Below are 16,491 nucleotides of genomic sequence, written 5' to 3'. Positions count from 1 at the left end.
TTTATTAAGTCAATCCAACATTCAAATTCAGAAACTATTAACAGCAGCACATATATATATTTTTTAATAAAGAGTCAATTCTTCTAATCCTATTTTGAGGCACATTGGTTCCAGGGATACAAACTTTTCCTCCATTCTTGTTGGATCTTACGTGTTTTCGTAGCCAAATATTTTCCAACTATGAATATCAAATACATCCCATCAGTTGATAATATTCCATAACCTGATTTATTCTCTTTAGTACAGGTTATTTTGTGATACTTTACATGCTATTATTCAGTACATTTTATAAAACACTGGCTAAATCTTGAAAAACTAATAAGAAAGAATAAAAGAGGTACAGTTAATCCAAAGTTGCTTTTTGGGTTCCTTCCTGGAAAAAAATATTTTTTGAGCTGAAATTTCTCGTGTGTGGTTTCTGATGCTTGATTTGGAAAATGAACTTTTTAAGGGAAAGAATTTGGCAGATTTATTTCTTTGTGACATAACCAGGAAAAATAGTTTTAATAGTTTAAGAAAAAAATAATTTGCTTTTCTTGGCTTAGAAAAATTTTAAATGGCATTATTTCTAAAATTCATTTATTATAAAATTCATATTCCACTAGGATGAAAGTCTGCATAATTAAAATGAGGTCATTTATATGTAATTAAAGCCATATTTTATCTAATTATCATGCTGCATTTTCTTTATCAATTCTTATCCTCAAACATACCATCCTAAAAAATCATATTATTGCAACCACAGTAAACTTTCTTACCCATACTTTACTATTTTTAAACCGAATTTACACATTTGATCTCACATACATTCGAAGTAAAAATCTCTACCTCATACAGCTCAAAGTAGAATATTTACTTCTTGAATTAAATATTAATTTTATGTTTATTTTAAATATATAAATCCTTTATATTTATATGATATTATACATACTTTTTATACATATATTTTGTTTCATTCAATAAGTTTGTCATCCAGACTGTCTAGGAAAATTGGAGTCCTCATAAACTGAAAAAAATCATTATTTTTTAGACTTATTTCAGAATATATTCAAGAAAAGAATTATGTACTTACTCTTTTAGATAAAGGAAGAACATTCTAGAGTGACTTAACCTTTGCACTTTGTTGCTGTGGTTGAACGCTGAAGTCGGCAAGTGTAGATATTTATATTTGAATGCTTGTTTAGTTTGTCCATGCCACAGCAGTCCTATCACTTCCCAGCACATCTTTGTCTTCTCCTTATTTTATTTCAGTACATATCCATCCATCTATATCTAACCTTACAAGTTGAACTTTAAAAAAATTTAGTTATTGAAATAAATTTCACTTGCTTTGGAGAAATACAACAATTTAAGTCACCTATGAGGAAAATTCATTTTACCCTTTATTTCCTTTACCAATATTTTCTTTGCTTTTATATAAAATTTTAAATACTTCATAATGAAATGATAAATGGATTTACATGGTTTTAATTTATGATATATCACCTGCATCTTTTTAAAAAACAAGGAAGCCATTTTAATGATTAGAAACATTTTTATTAAAACAAAGTAGCGCAAATATCTCAACTAATATCCACGATTTCCGCTGAAACATTTAGCTCTAAGCGTCCTCACGGTCAATACAAAAGAAGGAAAACAATGTATTTTCTAATTCTGATTGTCTTATTTTAAGTGAAATTATCACAAGTGTCCATATTACACAAGACATAGAAAAACACTTGATTTAGAACCGGAGCTTCCTGAGGGCAAGACTCTTGTTTTACTCACCTTCTGTCCCTTAGCACCCAAATATAGCAAATGTTTATTAATGTGCTTTTTTGAATAAAACTGTTCAACTACAGTTAGAAGATTAAAAATTTGCAAATTTTTTTTCAAGATAATAGTTGTTTATATCCACCCTGCTAAAAAGTTCAAGTTAGAGAAACCAACTCTAAATCAGACAGACATTTCTTTGAGGGAATCAGTTAATAAGGTTCAGATAAATTCGATTCTTGTGATGTAGTCTGACATAGTTAGCTCCCCTGGCCTGATATGCTTCTAGCACTTTCTTAGGGCTATTGCTATAGTATCTATCACATTATATGGATTTTACTTGCATCGTATACCTGTGGGAACCATTTTGTAATCATCTCAACATACCCCTCCTCAAGTGTCTCCAGAATCAACTGTTAAACCTGAGATAGAATAGATGCTGATACTTGGTAATAGTTCAATAATTGTTTATTGAAGGAGTCAATGACTTGAGTCTAAAATGCCTAATAAAGATGGATTGCATAATCTAATGGCCTAGCTTTCCCCCAAATCAATTACTTCAGCTGTGCTTCTATTTTGGAATAACATGCATTGTTCTTTTGCTGATTATAAAAGTAATATGTGTTAATTTAGAAAATCTGGAAAAAACAAAAATCTAAAAAAAAAAATAATCTATCAGCTCCTAACTCAGAGTTAATGTTAATCTTCTCTTCTATTTCTCCTATGTGAGTGTGTGTATGGAGCAATATAAATAAAATATTGATGGTTAAATCTGATTTTAAATTTAATATACCAAAGTATTTTTCCAAGTCATTAAATGTTCTTCAGAAACATCATTTGGAATGGCTGCAGAGTATTCTAGAATAAGGTTTGTGTCTCGCTTTTGTGACATTTACTTTATTTTTGTTTTTGCTAGGACACTTTAAAAAATGTGAATAATAGCAGTATTGCTTGGGCAATAAAGATATTCATAAATTGAAATATAGATTTAGAAATGCAGCTGCATGAAAAAAACATAAATAAGACTAATAAATTCTGGGAGGAACTGGCTCTGCTAACAAGGATAATATCTAGAGGCTTTTAATTAAAATAGAATCATTTAAAAATGCACAAAATTTCAAAGAATTCATAACAGTGAAATACATTAAGCTGACATAAAATCTGGAAAACCATTTTTTTTTAAATCAGCAAGACACTTTGTAGGTTTTTATATTGAATAATCAAATCAAATTTGACACCTTAGGAGAACATCAGTTCTGCTGTCAGAAATCAAAACAGTGATGTATGCTATATTTAGAAAGTAAGTGATAGAATATATTTTTTTACTGTATTTTATTATGACAGAAATTAATTAACTTCATGAAATATCATTGACAAGTGAAATTGTAAAGTATTTGCTTTGCTACTCTCCAACCATACTTTTTGTTAATTGGCTAGAAATATAAGTGCCAATCTAATTTTCTTAATGCTAAAGTATAATACTTTAAAAATTATAAGCACATGGTTCAAAAGTAGATGGAATAAAGGATGTTTAAAATTGATTTTTAAAACCTAGTAAAACTATGTTTAGAAAAACTTCTATTTTAACAAACCAATCCTGTTTTCGAGGTTACAAAGCCATAGATTATTGGTTAATGATACAATTGATGAAATCATCTAGTTTTTAGTTAAAATAATTGAGCAACTTTATTCTATTGGGCCTATAAAATTTGCTTGGCTTGTCCCCAAATTATGTCAGTACAGTATCTCTAACTGACCTATGTTCTTAGTTACTGTTAAACTGCATATTTGTGGAGCACTTTGACAGCCCACAGCTTTGAAATAACCTGAGGAAAGGTAGCTTCTTTTGAACAAATATGTCACATACACACACATACACATATATTCCACTGTACTGTATTAGCAAAACTAAAACTACGGTCGTTAGCATAATCTCAAAATCTTAACTTAAAGAGTTTACTTTTTAATGGCAGAATGGTGAATGTAGTTGTTATTGGCTAAAGTGTGTCCCCACTAAAATCCCTACGTTGAAGCCCAAACCCCAAGGACCTCAGGATGTGGTTGTATTTAGACATAGGACCTTTAAGTTAAAAATGAAGCCTTTAGGGTAGCCTCTACTCCAGTCTGACTGGAGGAGGAGATTAAGACACATAGAAAGACTGTGGAGCATTCATGCCCAGAGGTACAACCATGTGAAGAGGCAGCAAGGGAATAGTCATCTGCCTCCAGAACTGTGAGAAAATAAATTCCTATTGCTTAAGCCATCCAGGCTACAGTATTTTGTTATGCTAGCCCTAGCAAACTAACACAGTCACATATAATATGTTAGGGAAGAATGAATATATTTCAGTATACATACAGAGCCCAAAACAAAGGTCTATTTTCTTGGACCACTAGACATAGAGTACAATAGCCTCTCTTTCTGATGTTTGACCTTCTTTAGTTTCATCAGAAAAGTGTGGGAGGGGAGCATATTACTGAAAAATGTCAAGGAAAAATATGAAATTGCTTAATAAGATAATATAACCCTGAACTTAACAATTCACAGAAAACTAGGATAATAGATTCTTTTTATTTTTTTCTTTTTTTAATTGAATGTAAGACTCTTTAAATTCTATAGCACTTTACAATTTTCATAGCTTTCACACACATGATTTCACATAATCCCATAAAAACCCTTTTTCCCTCTATCTCCATATTGCCTCTCCCCACTGGTAACTACCAGTTTTTTCTATCTGTGAGTCTGCGTCTTTTTTTTTATTCACTAGTTTGTTGTATTTTTTAGATTCCACATATAAGTGATATCATACAGTAGTTGTCTTCCTCCAAGTCCATCCATGTTGCTGCAAATGGCAGAATTTCATTCTTTTTATGGTTGAGTAGTATATATATATATATATATATATATATATATATATATATATATATATATATATATACCACATTTTCTTTATCCATTCATCTGTTAATGAATGCTTATGTTGCTTCCACACTTTGGAAATTGTAAATAATGCTGCTAGGTACACTGGGGTGCATGTATTTTTTGAATTAGTGTTTTTGGTTTTTTGGATATATACCCAGGAATGGAATTATTGGGTCATATGGTAGTTCTATTTTTAGTTTTTTGAGAAACCTCCATACTGTTTTCCACAGTGGTTGCACCAATTTACATTCCCACCAATAGTGTATGAGGGTTCCCTTTTCAGATCCTTGCCAACATTTGTTATTTGTGTTCTTTTCGATGACAGCCATTCTGACCAGTGTGAGGTGATATCTTATTATGTTTTTGATTTGCATTTCCCTGATGATTAGTGACATTGAGCATCTTTTTATGTGCCTGTTGGCCATCTGCATTTCCTCTTTGGAAAAATGTCTGCTCAGTTCTTCTGCCCATTTTTAATTGGGCTGTTTGGTTTTTTTGATGTTGAGTTGTAAGAGCTATTTATCACTTGCAAATATCAGAAGCTGGAGGAATCATGCTCCCCGTCTTCAGAGTATACTACAAAGCTACAGCCATCAAAACAGTATGGTACTGTTTTGGCACAAAAACAGACACAGAGATCAATGGAACAAGATAGAAAGCACAGAAATAAACCCATGAACTTATGGTCAATTACTCTATGATAAAGGAGGCAAGAATATACAAAGGAGAAAAGACAGTCTCTTTAATAAGTGGTGCTGGGAAAACTGAACAGCTATATGTAAAAGAATGAAATTAGAACCTTCTCTAATACCATATACAAAAATAAACTCGAAATGGATTAAAGACCTAAAGGTAGTGATAAGACTGGATACTATAAAACTCCTAGAGAAAAACATAGGCAGAAGACTCTTTGACATAAATCACAGCAATATTTTTTTGGATCTGCCTCCTAAAGCAAAGGAAACAAAAGCAAAAAGAGAACAAAACATCAACAAAACAAAAAGAAAAGCTACTGAATAGAATAATAGGCTCTTTTTAATCAAATTAATATTGCTGTTTTTGACATCAATCTTGATTGTTACTATAATTACAAATTGTATAAAAATTTATACTTGAGGGAATGAATATTTTTCAGGATTCAAAAAGTGCTTTAAATAAAATATAAATAAGGGAAACAATTTTCATGTGTTATTTTATATCTTTAAAAAGGGATACTGGCTGATCTTATTTGTAGAATTTTAGAGGTAGAAGTGGTATTACAGACCATCTTATCCAATTGTTTCATTTTAGAGGTGAAAAAAGTAATACTCCAAATAGTATAAGTTAGTAGAAGAGCCAGGCAAGAAATGAGTCAACAATGCTTTCATTGCACCAGTGGTCTGTGATCTGAATTTGACTGTGTACCCCATTAGTAAAAGTTGAGCATGTACCTTCTACGTATGTGTTTGTATACTTACTTGTAATTTAATATACATATAATTATATTAATGTTATATGATTGGTGTAAAATATATACAAAAATAGAAATTCAAAAGAGCATTTACAAACAGGACTTCCAGGTCTGGATAACATGAAGCAGATATACTTATTCCATAGTTTTCCTGTTACGACTAAAAACCCTGCACACTGTATATTAATGAAACAAAGGGGGACTTTGTAAAGTAGGGAGAAGAAGACAGGTCAACTAGGGATTTTGAGACCTAAGAAATAACACAAAATTAAGTTCACTGTGTTTTATTTTTGCCTCATATGTCTGGACTGGGTGCTAGAGAGGCCAACAGCCTGGAAATCCCAACAGATATAAACAAAAAAGCCCTAAGGAAAGCCTGCTTTCTGTAGCCAAAGGACCAGGAAAGGGGAAGCCCAGTAAGACAGAAAACTTTGAGATAATAACTACCTTATTCCAGCCTAACAGCATGGGAAAAATTGTGATCCACACCCATCATCAAAGGCTGAGCAAGAAGCCTAGACTTCAACTCTCATCAACCCCCCAGAACAAGCACCACACCCAGCACACATAAAATACCCCACCATTCTACCCCAGGGATAATATCAGAGAAAGCCAAGTGCGGAGCTTGGACTTTCAATCCTTCTAGCTGCCAACAATCTCCTATCAGTAGAGAGCACATGGTGAGTCTAGACTTCCACACCCTCTGAATGGTAACAAGGCATCCCTTCCCCTATCGCTAGAGTGGTACTAGCAGAAGTCTAGTGGAGAGTCTGGAATTCCACACCCACCCAGCAATGAGGTAAGCCTCCTCACTTTAGTGACAATGGAGACAGACCAGGGAATTGGACTTCCACCTCCACCTGACAGTAATTACCTTGCCTCTCCCTCTTCTCACACAGTGTCAGAGGAGACGTGCTAAAATAGAAGATTTAAACAAGATCCAGTGTATACTAATACAGTATCCAAAATGTCCAGGATACAACTGAAAATCACTCTCCTATCAAGAATCAGGAAATTCTAACTTGAATGAGAAAAGAAAATCAACAGATAACACCACCAAGATGTCAAAGGTGTTGGAGTTATCTGACAATGATTTTTAAATGAGACATTATAAAAATGTTTCAATGGACAATTAAAAACATGCTTGAAACAAAATAAAAATAAGAAAGACTCAAAAATAGAAAGCTTTAACAGAAAAAGAACAACAAAAAGGAAGGAGGAGGATGAGGAGAAATAAAGAAAAGCAAAATGACAATTTGACAACTGAAAGAAACAATAACTGAATATCCAGTAAAATCTCACTGAATGAGCTTAACAGAATGAAAAGGTCAGGGGAAAGAACTGGTGAACTTGAAGACAGAACAATAGAAAGTACCCAGTCTAAACCAGAGAAAAAATAAACTGAAAGAAATAAATAAATAAACAGAGCCTAAGCTATCCACGGAAAGAGATGAAGCTCCAACATTTATACCATTGGAGTCACACAAGGAGAGAAGAAAGAGGGTGGATCTTAAAAAGTATTCAAAGAGATAATGGCTGAACATTTTCTAAATTTGGCAAAAGATATAAACCTACAAATTCAAGAAGCTGAGTAAATCCCTAACAGGATAAACCCAATGAATTCCATACCAAGATACATCATAATCAAACATCTGAAAACTAAAGACAAAGAAAATATTCTGAAAGCAGCCAGAGAAAAATGACAACTCACCTCTAGAAGAAAAACAATTCAAATGACAGTGGGTTCTCATCAGAAGCCATGGAAGCTAGAAGAAAGAGGCACAAAATTGTTTAAGTACTGAAGGAAAAGATCTGTCAACCCAGTGTTCTATGTCCAATGAAAATATCCTTTAGGAAAAAAGGGGAAATAAAGACATTCTCAGATGAAGGGAAACTAAAGAGAATTTTTTGCCAGCAGACCTACCCTAAACGAATGGTTAAGGGAAATTGTTGCAACTGAAAGGAAATAATAAAAGAAGAAAACCTGGAACATAAACAAGGAAGAAAGAGCAAGAGAAAAATAAATACATAGATAAATTCAATAGACTTTTCTCCTCCTCTTGAGGTTTTAAAATTAGACTTGTAATTCAAAGAAACATTATAAAATTGTACGATGTCATTCTCAGTCTATACAGAGGAAATAGTTAAGGCAATTATATTATAAATGGTGGAAGGTAAGGGGAGTTAAAAGGAGATAAGATTACTACACTTCACTCAAATGAATAAAATGTTGATATCAGTATATTGTAGTAAGTTATGTATGTATAATGTAAAACCTAATGCAATCACTAAAAAATATACAAATATATACACTCAAACACACTACCGATAAATCAAAATAAAATTATTTTTTAAAAGTTTAGGTAACACACAGGAAGGCAGGAATAAAAACAGAAAAGAAAAACAGAAGGAATAAACAGAAAATAAGAAATAAAATAGCAAATGTAAACTCTAATACATCAATAATTACCTTAAATGTAAATCATCTAAAATACACTAATTAAAAGGCAGAGACTGGCAGGGTGGATTAAAAATCATGACTCAGTATAGGCTTTCTACAAAAATTACTTCAAATATAACACTGTAGAAAAATTTAAAGTAAAAGGATAGAAAAGATATCCTATTCAAACATTAATGAAAAGAAAGCATGAGTGACTATATTGATATCAGACAATGTAGATTTCAGAGTGAAAAAATTTCCCAGGGATAGAGAGGGACATTACATAATGATAATAAGGTCAATCCACCAAAATGACATAGCAATCCTAAATGTAGAGACCCTCAACAGCAGAACTGCAAAATGAATGGGATGGAGGGGCTGGTAAAAGTAAAAAGAGAGGGCTTCCCTGGTGGTGCAGGGGACACAGGTTTGTGCCCCGGTCCGGGAAGATCCCAAATGCTGTGGAGCGGCTGGGCCTGTGAGCCATGGCCGCTGAGCCTGTGCTCCGCAATGGGAGAGGCCACAACAGTGAGAGGCCCGCATACCGCAAAAAAAAAAAGTAAAAAGAAAAATAGACAAATTCACACTAAGAGAGTTGGAGATGTCAATATCCCACTCTTAACAAATGATAGAACAACTAGGCAGAAAATCAGCAAGTATGTAAAAGAAATAAACAACACCATCAACCAACAACATTGAATTCACAGTTATAACACACTCTACTCAACAAGAACAGAATACACATTCTTTTAAAACACTCATAGGGCATTTATCAAGATACACCATATCCTGGGCCATAAACAAATCTCAGCAAACTTAAAAGAAGTGAAATTATACAGAATGTGTTCTCTGATACAATGGAATTAAACTAGAAATCAATTCCAGAACAATGACAGGAAAAATTCACAACACTTGGAAACTAAACAACACTCTTCTAAGTAAACAGTGAGCTGAAGAGGAAGTCTTAAGGGAGATCAAGAAATATATTGATCTAAATGAAAAAAATACAACATCTAACAATTTGTGGAATGCAGCTAAAGCAATGCTGGGAGAGAAATTTATAGCACTAAAGGTATACATTAGAGAAGAGGAAAATCTCAAATCAATAATCTAAATTCCCACCTCAGGAGCCTAGAAAAAGAAGAAAATAAACCCAAGGCAAGCAGAAGGAAGGTAATAATAAAAAGCAGACATTAATAAAATTGAAAACAGAAAAATAGAGAAAATCAATGAAATAAAATTCATTCAGCTTCTTAAAGAGCTGAATTTTATTTTTCAATAAAATTGAAAAAAAAACTCTAGTAAAACTGACAAAAAAAGGAGAGAAGACACAAATTTCTGATATCAGGAATGAAGCAGGGGATATCACTACAAAACCCTGCAGACCTCAAAATGAGAAGGGAATGCTATAGTAAACTTTAAACACATAAATTTGACAACTTAGATGAAATGGAGCGTTTCTTTAAAAGCATAAATACCACAACTCACTGAATAATGAATAGGTAATTGAATCATCTTTAACTATTAAGGAAATTACAATAAATCCATAACTTTAAAAGTTCTTAGGTATGACACCAAAAGCCTGACTGTCTCAGTCATTCCAGGCTGCTGTAATAGAATACCATAAACTGGGTGGCTTAAACAACAGAGATTTATTTCTCATAGTTCTGGAGGCTGGGAAGTTGAAGACCAGGTTGAGTTCTGGTGAGAAAAAATCTAGATAATTAACTGGTAGTACTAATGTTCATTGTGATAGGGAATGGGGAGAGGAGACAAGTTATAAGTTAAAGCAGGGAGCGTGGCCAAAGTCAAGCATCTAAGAGAAGCCCTGAAATTTGCTGAAATTTTTGCCCCCCCAAGTTAAGAATTCCTATATATTAAAGAGTGAGAAATGGAACATATTTTTCACATTTTTGCCAACTTCAAATCTAAGGTGTAAAAGAAGTTTATTCAGATCTGGAGACCTCAGGAAGTTCTTTTCCATAAGTTTTTTTGTGCCTCTGTCCTTTAATGGAGGTTTCCTCCACAAGGTAATAAAGCTCACTGTTAGCCATGTTCTCTTTTTTCTGAGAAGGTACTCTATTCATTTTTTAAATTTATGACTGTGAGCTCATGGATTCTTATTTGTTTATGATTTTGAAATATTTTATTATATTTATTTTGATGCTGAAATTTTCCTGTACTTGGCCAGTGAGCCCTTTCCAGCTGACTTCTGTGTCCTTATGATGTACCCCAATCATTGGCTAGTCTTACCTTCGGGCACAAAAAGATATCCCAGGCTCACGTTGTCCTCCATCTTCAGCCCTGGAGTCAGTCATTTCCCCAAGAGGCTCTGGTTCCTTTAGTGGAGGATAAGTTACCAGAAACCAAGATCAGGGCCCTGCCTAGTAGTGCCCATTGCTACAGATGGGTCATTCCTTCTAGTCCCTCTCAGCAGATGGAGCTAGGAAATATACATATGTATATATTTATATATACATGAATGTATGCACATTAATAATTCTATAACTATTTTATATCCATCTGTATATATTATAAAACAAGGAGTTCACATTGATATTGTATCTCTGACTGTAATCCACTTTTCTAGCATTCAGGGTTTTCTAGCCTTCTCCTTTTCTGAGTTTGTTAATAACTCTTCAACATGAGAAACTTGGTTCCCATCATCCTCAGTATTTTTATTCATTTGCTCAAGTAATTTACCTATTTTTTGAATGTAACCAATCTCTCAACAATGCTGGCCCACCCTCCACCTCCACACAGTCCACCAACATCATTCTGTGTCCTTGGTCACTAAGCCTGCTGGCCTGTATCTCTGTGTACCCTCCCACCCCTCTTCATTGCCTGCAATCATACCTGCAAAGCTTGCTGGTTCATGCCCTCACCGTCTCCCCCTTCCTCAAGTTTTCACATCCTTATCACTGGCCTGTACTTACATGTGGCTCCACTCTCTCTTACTGCCCCATATCCCCAGCTACTGTGTAACTTCAGCAATTGCATTGCTCTTCTTTTTTTCCAAATGTTTAACATTTCCTCTGGTATCATTTCCCTTCTATCTAAAGAACTTCCTTCAGCAATTCTTTTAGAGCAAGTCTACTGCCTACATTTGAATTTTCTTAGTCTTCCTTCACTGGAGACTATCTTTAATTACCTTAATTCCTGAAGGACATTTTCACTAGATACAGAAGTCTGGCTTGACAGATGGGGCAGTGTGAGTCATTGCTCCTCTTTTGCCTGAGTGGTGTCAGTGAAGGCCAGCAAGAAGCTGAATGTACACATCCAACCAACCCTTGGGCTATACCTCACCAGGGGATTATCTTCTAAAAGAAGATTAAATAGTATCCAATATGGCCAGGATACAATAGAAAATCACTCATCATGCCAGGAAAATCACATGAATGAGAAAAAATGATCAATAGAATACTGAGGAGAATCAGATATTGGAATTATCTATCAAGAATTTTAAAGCAACCATTATAAAAATGTTTCAACAAGCTATTATAAATTTTGTTGGAACAAATGAAAAGACAGACAATCTCAACAAAGAAATAAATGTTATTTAAAAAAACACATGGAAAGTATAAAACTGAAGAATGCAATATCAGAAATAAAAACTTACTTGAAGGGCTCAGTAGTAGAGTGGAGATCAGAGAGGCTAGAATCAGTGGACTTGAGGACAGATCAAGAGAATTTATGCTGAACAACAAAGAAAAGAGACTGAAGAAATAATAAAGTTTCAGAGACTGATGCGACAATACAAAAGAGCTACTATTTGAATCACCCGATTTCCAGAAAGAGACAATGGAACTAAAAAAGTATTCAAAGAAATAATGGCTGAAAAATTCCAAAACTTGGTGAAATACATAAACCTACAGATTCAAGAAGCTTAGTGAACTCCAGATAAGATAAAACCAAAGAATTTCATACCAAGACATATCATAATTAAACTTCTGAAAAGTAAAGGCAAAGAAAATATTTTGAAAGCACCCAGAGAGAAATGACACTTTACCCTTGGGGAAAAACAATTCAAATGACAGTAGATTTTCCATCAAAAACCAAGGAGGCCAGAAGGAAGTGGTATATCATTTTTAAAGTACTGAAAGTTTTCCTTCAATTGAGCATTGTAACGCAATTGTGGGAATTCTTTCACAATGTATACAACTGTCAAATCATTACATTGTTCACTTTAAATATTTTATAATTTTGTCAATTATACCTCACTAAAGCTGAAAAAAAAAGAAAGGCAAACTAACAAAAACAGGATGGTATGTGTTGTCAAAATATCATTCATGAATGAAGGGGGAGTGGGGACAGTCTCAGAAAAAAGAAAAAATAGAATTTGTTTCCACTGAATCTACCTGTAAAAAATGGCTATGGGGAGTTCTCTGAAAAGAAAGGACATTGTAACTGAAGTCTCAAAACTTCAGAACAGAAAGAACACCAGAATGGAAAAAAGAAAGGTCAATGTAATAGAATATATTACTTGAGGCTTGAGTAAAGAGTTTCTTAAATCATACTTCATGGTTGAAGCAAAAATTATAAGACTATATGATGTGGTGCTCAATGAATATAGGGGAAATACTTGAGACAATTATATTTTAAAACTTGAGAGAAGAGAGGAACCTAAGCCAGTGTGTAAGTCTTACACACTGCCCTCAGAGTGGTAAAATGTCAATAACAGTAGACTGTTAAGTTATGAATGCATATACTATCTAGAGAAAAAACTAAAAATTATACAAACCATATATTAATAAACACTAAAGTAAATCCAGATGGAGTCCTCAAAAATGTTCAAGTAACTCACAGGAAAATAATGAAAGAAAGCAGAAGGATGAAAAAATGAAAAAGAAAGACAACAAATAATAAAATGAAAAATTTAGTCCCTAACATGTCAAAAGTTACATTAAATATAAATGGTCTAAATATACCAATTAAAAACCAGACACTGGCAATCATTTGCACCCATATAAGTCTTCAATTAAGTAAGGACAGTCTCTGGAGAGCATACATTTTCTTCTGGTGATTGTGGAATTGGCAGTGCCATAGGCAGTTTCTCCCTTGGGACTGTTTTTAAAGCAGTTCAGAAGTTGGCAGTAGACTATGGGTAATGTTCTGGTGAGGCTATCCTGTTTCTTCCTCTAGGCCTCTCAATGACTAAAAAAGCTACCTAGTATCTTTAATAAATGCCTTTTCTGCTTAAATTAAATGGAATGAATGTTGTTGCTTGCAACTAAGATTCTTAACAATAGAATACTTTGTATCAGAAGTGCAAGGAACCCTCAAGGAAATGGATATCTGGGATTCATTATCTGGCAGGTTGAGAGTGAAAGCTCTGAGTCCAGTGAGTCTTAGAGAGAAGAGCACTGGTACCCAGCGCATACTGTAATAAAACAGTTGCTTATTTTATCATCTGTGCTATTGGTCCCCTGGAATAAAATGACTATTAAAGGCAAGGAATGGGAAGAATGAATGGTCACTGCCTTAGAACAGTATAGTATAATGGGCATGAAGAGTGCAAGAGCTTTAGGGTGAGTCAACTACTTCTAAATGTGCTGAGCTTTGAAAGAAAGGAAATGACAAGCTTACAGTTTAAAATTTTCAACTCAAGAAAGTAAAAAAGCCAGGGTGACAAAATGATTACCCTAAAATTAGCTCTCAACTCTTCAGGGCTGATGAAACTAAAAATTAGATGCACAGTCTAATCCTGTGGCTTATGAATTACGTCTGTTGAATTCAGTTGGTATCATGTCTCTTGTTGAAAGTTAAGACACTGAAATCCCAATCGTAACTGAAACAAATGGGAAAACCCTGAAAACTCAGAGCATCTTGAATACTTTACGTTACTAAACATCCCTTACTGGAAGAAATAGCTTTATCACCACTGTTTAATGAGCTTTTCCTGCCCTCTTTGAAAATTATGTAGGCACATTGCCTGGGGCAGTTACCTTGCAAGGTGGTGTAACTTTCCTCACAACCTATTCCTGATATCCTTCAATGCCTTAGGCTCATAACTAGTGTCAGAGTATAGCATGCTCCAAGATGCCACTGCAAAATCAAACCCATTAATAAAAAGCTTATACACCAAAAAGAATGCCGTATATTGCCAAATTATATTGCCAAAGACCTGCAGGAGTATATGTGGGAATGGATTCTGAGATTCTGAATCAGAACAAATGGAATATAACTATATGTTGAGGCAAAGTTTTAGATATGGGTTTAGAAAAAGGAAAGTATGAGATTAAAAAAAAAAAAACAGACAAAAGACACAACCATCTTTGAAAAGTATGCAATGCAGTATCTATTCTCTGCAAGCTGAAAACAATGGTGAGAGATGCTGCGATTAATATGAGCCTCATTAGCAGCACTTAACCCACATAGTGATAATCAGAGTCATCTGACACACATCACTTTGCCTTGCTGGTTGATCAGGAGGTCCTCAGGTCTGAAAAAGTTATGCACTCACTAAAGTCCCCCTTTATCTGTATAAGCAAGACAAACAAACAAACAACAGCAACAACTCCATCCAGAAAACACAGTCCAGAATTGAGCCTCCATGCCATGGCTCCCTCAGTCAATTCACAGCACAGAATTTCTTAATGCAGAGTAGGCTGGGAATTCTTGAGGATGAACCCTATGACAACAAGGTCAGATTGGGTTCCTTCAGAAGTAGACTTGAAGTAAGGATTCCTGCCCAAGTGACGTATTTAAAAAGTGCTCCTAAGAGAAGCCAGGAAGGGAGTTGGGAGGCTGGACCTGGAAGAGGAACAGCCTCAGCCTGACCCTGAAGGATCTCTGGAGCATAAACTGGACCTCAGAGTTTGTTCCAACTCAGGGCAAGGGAGATGAGCTTCAGCTCCCTCAAAAATAAAGGTTTGTATCACCCTACAAGGTAAAGAACCGTAACCAACTACGATTTGGTTGAGGGAAAAGGGAACTTGGAATGTGTAGTGAAAGCACAGAGTTGTAAATATCAACTACAGCCTTATGATTAGTTTCAAAAAAGTAGGGTGCCTACAGACACATTTTATTTTTTGATGGTCATATATAAACTTATAACATTTTCCATGCCCCACCTTTCCCAATGTTATTATATTTTAGTCCATAAGTTAGAAAGTACATCAAGATTGCATTGTGAATAGAGTATTCCCCACTTATCCGAGGGATACCCTCCAAGACCCCCAGTGGATGCCTGAAACTGCAGATAGTATTGCACCCTATACATACTATTTTTTCCTCTCCATACATACACATCAACGATAAAGTTTAATTTCTAAGTTAGGCACAGTAAGAGAGTAACAACAATAACGATAGAGAACAATTATAACAATATACTATAATAAAAGTTATGTCAATGTGGTCTCTCTCAAAATATCTTGTACAAAATTAATGCCTTTTCCATCTTAATGAAGCACTTATCATGAACTGTAGCTGTAACTTTTGAGTTTGAGGTGTTAACAGCAAGATTAGCATAAATTTCTTCTTCACAATTTCATGGATAAAAGATTTGTTCTTACCATAGGTCTTAGCAACCTCAGCATACGATTTTTTTTCTTTCCTTACTAATTCAAGAAGTTCACCTTTTTACTTAAAGGAAGCACTTAACAGCTTCTGTTTGGCATGTCCAAATTGCTAGCATCACTATTCTTGCAGTTTGGGGCCCTTATTAAGTAAAATTAGGGTTAACTGGACATAGGCATTGTGATACCAAACTGGAGAAGGCTACTAAGTCACTAATAGGTCAGATAAACTGGACAAAGTGATGGTTCACATCGTGGGCAGGATGGATCGGGATGGCATGAGATCTCATCACACTACTCAGAATGGCATTTGATTTTAAACTTATAAATTGTTTATTTCTGGAATTTTCCATTTAATATATTAGGACTGAGGTTGATCATGGATAACAGAAACTGTGAAAAGTACAGC

This window comes from Kogia breviceps, chromosome 3 (genome assembly GCF_026419965.1).
Source record: "Kogia breviceps isolate mKogBre1 chromosome 3, mKogBre1 haplotype 1, whole genome shotgun sequence".
NCBI classification, from domain to species: Eukaryota; Metazoa; Chordata; class Mammalia; order Artiodactyla; family Physeteridae; genus Kogia; species Kogia breviceps.
Note: the sequence above shows the minus strand (reverse complement) of the source record.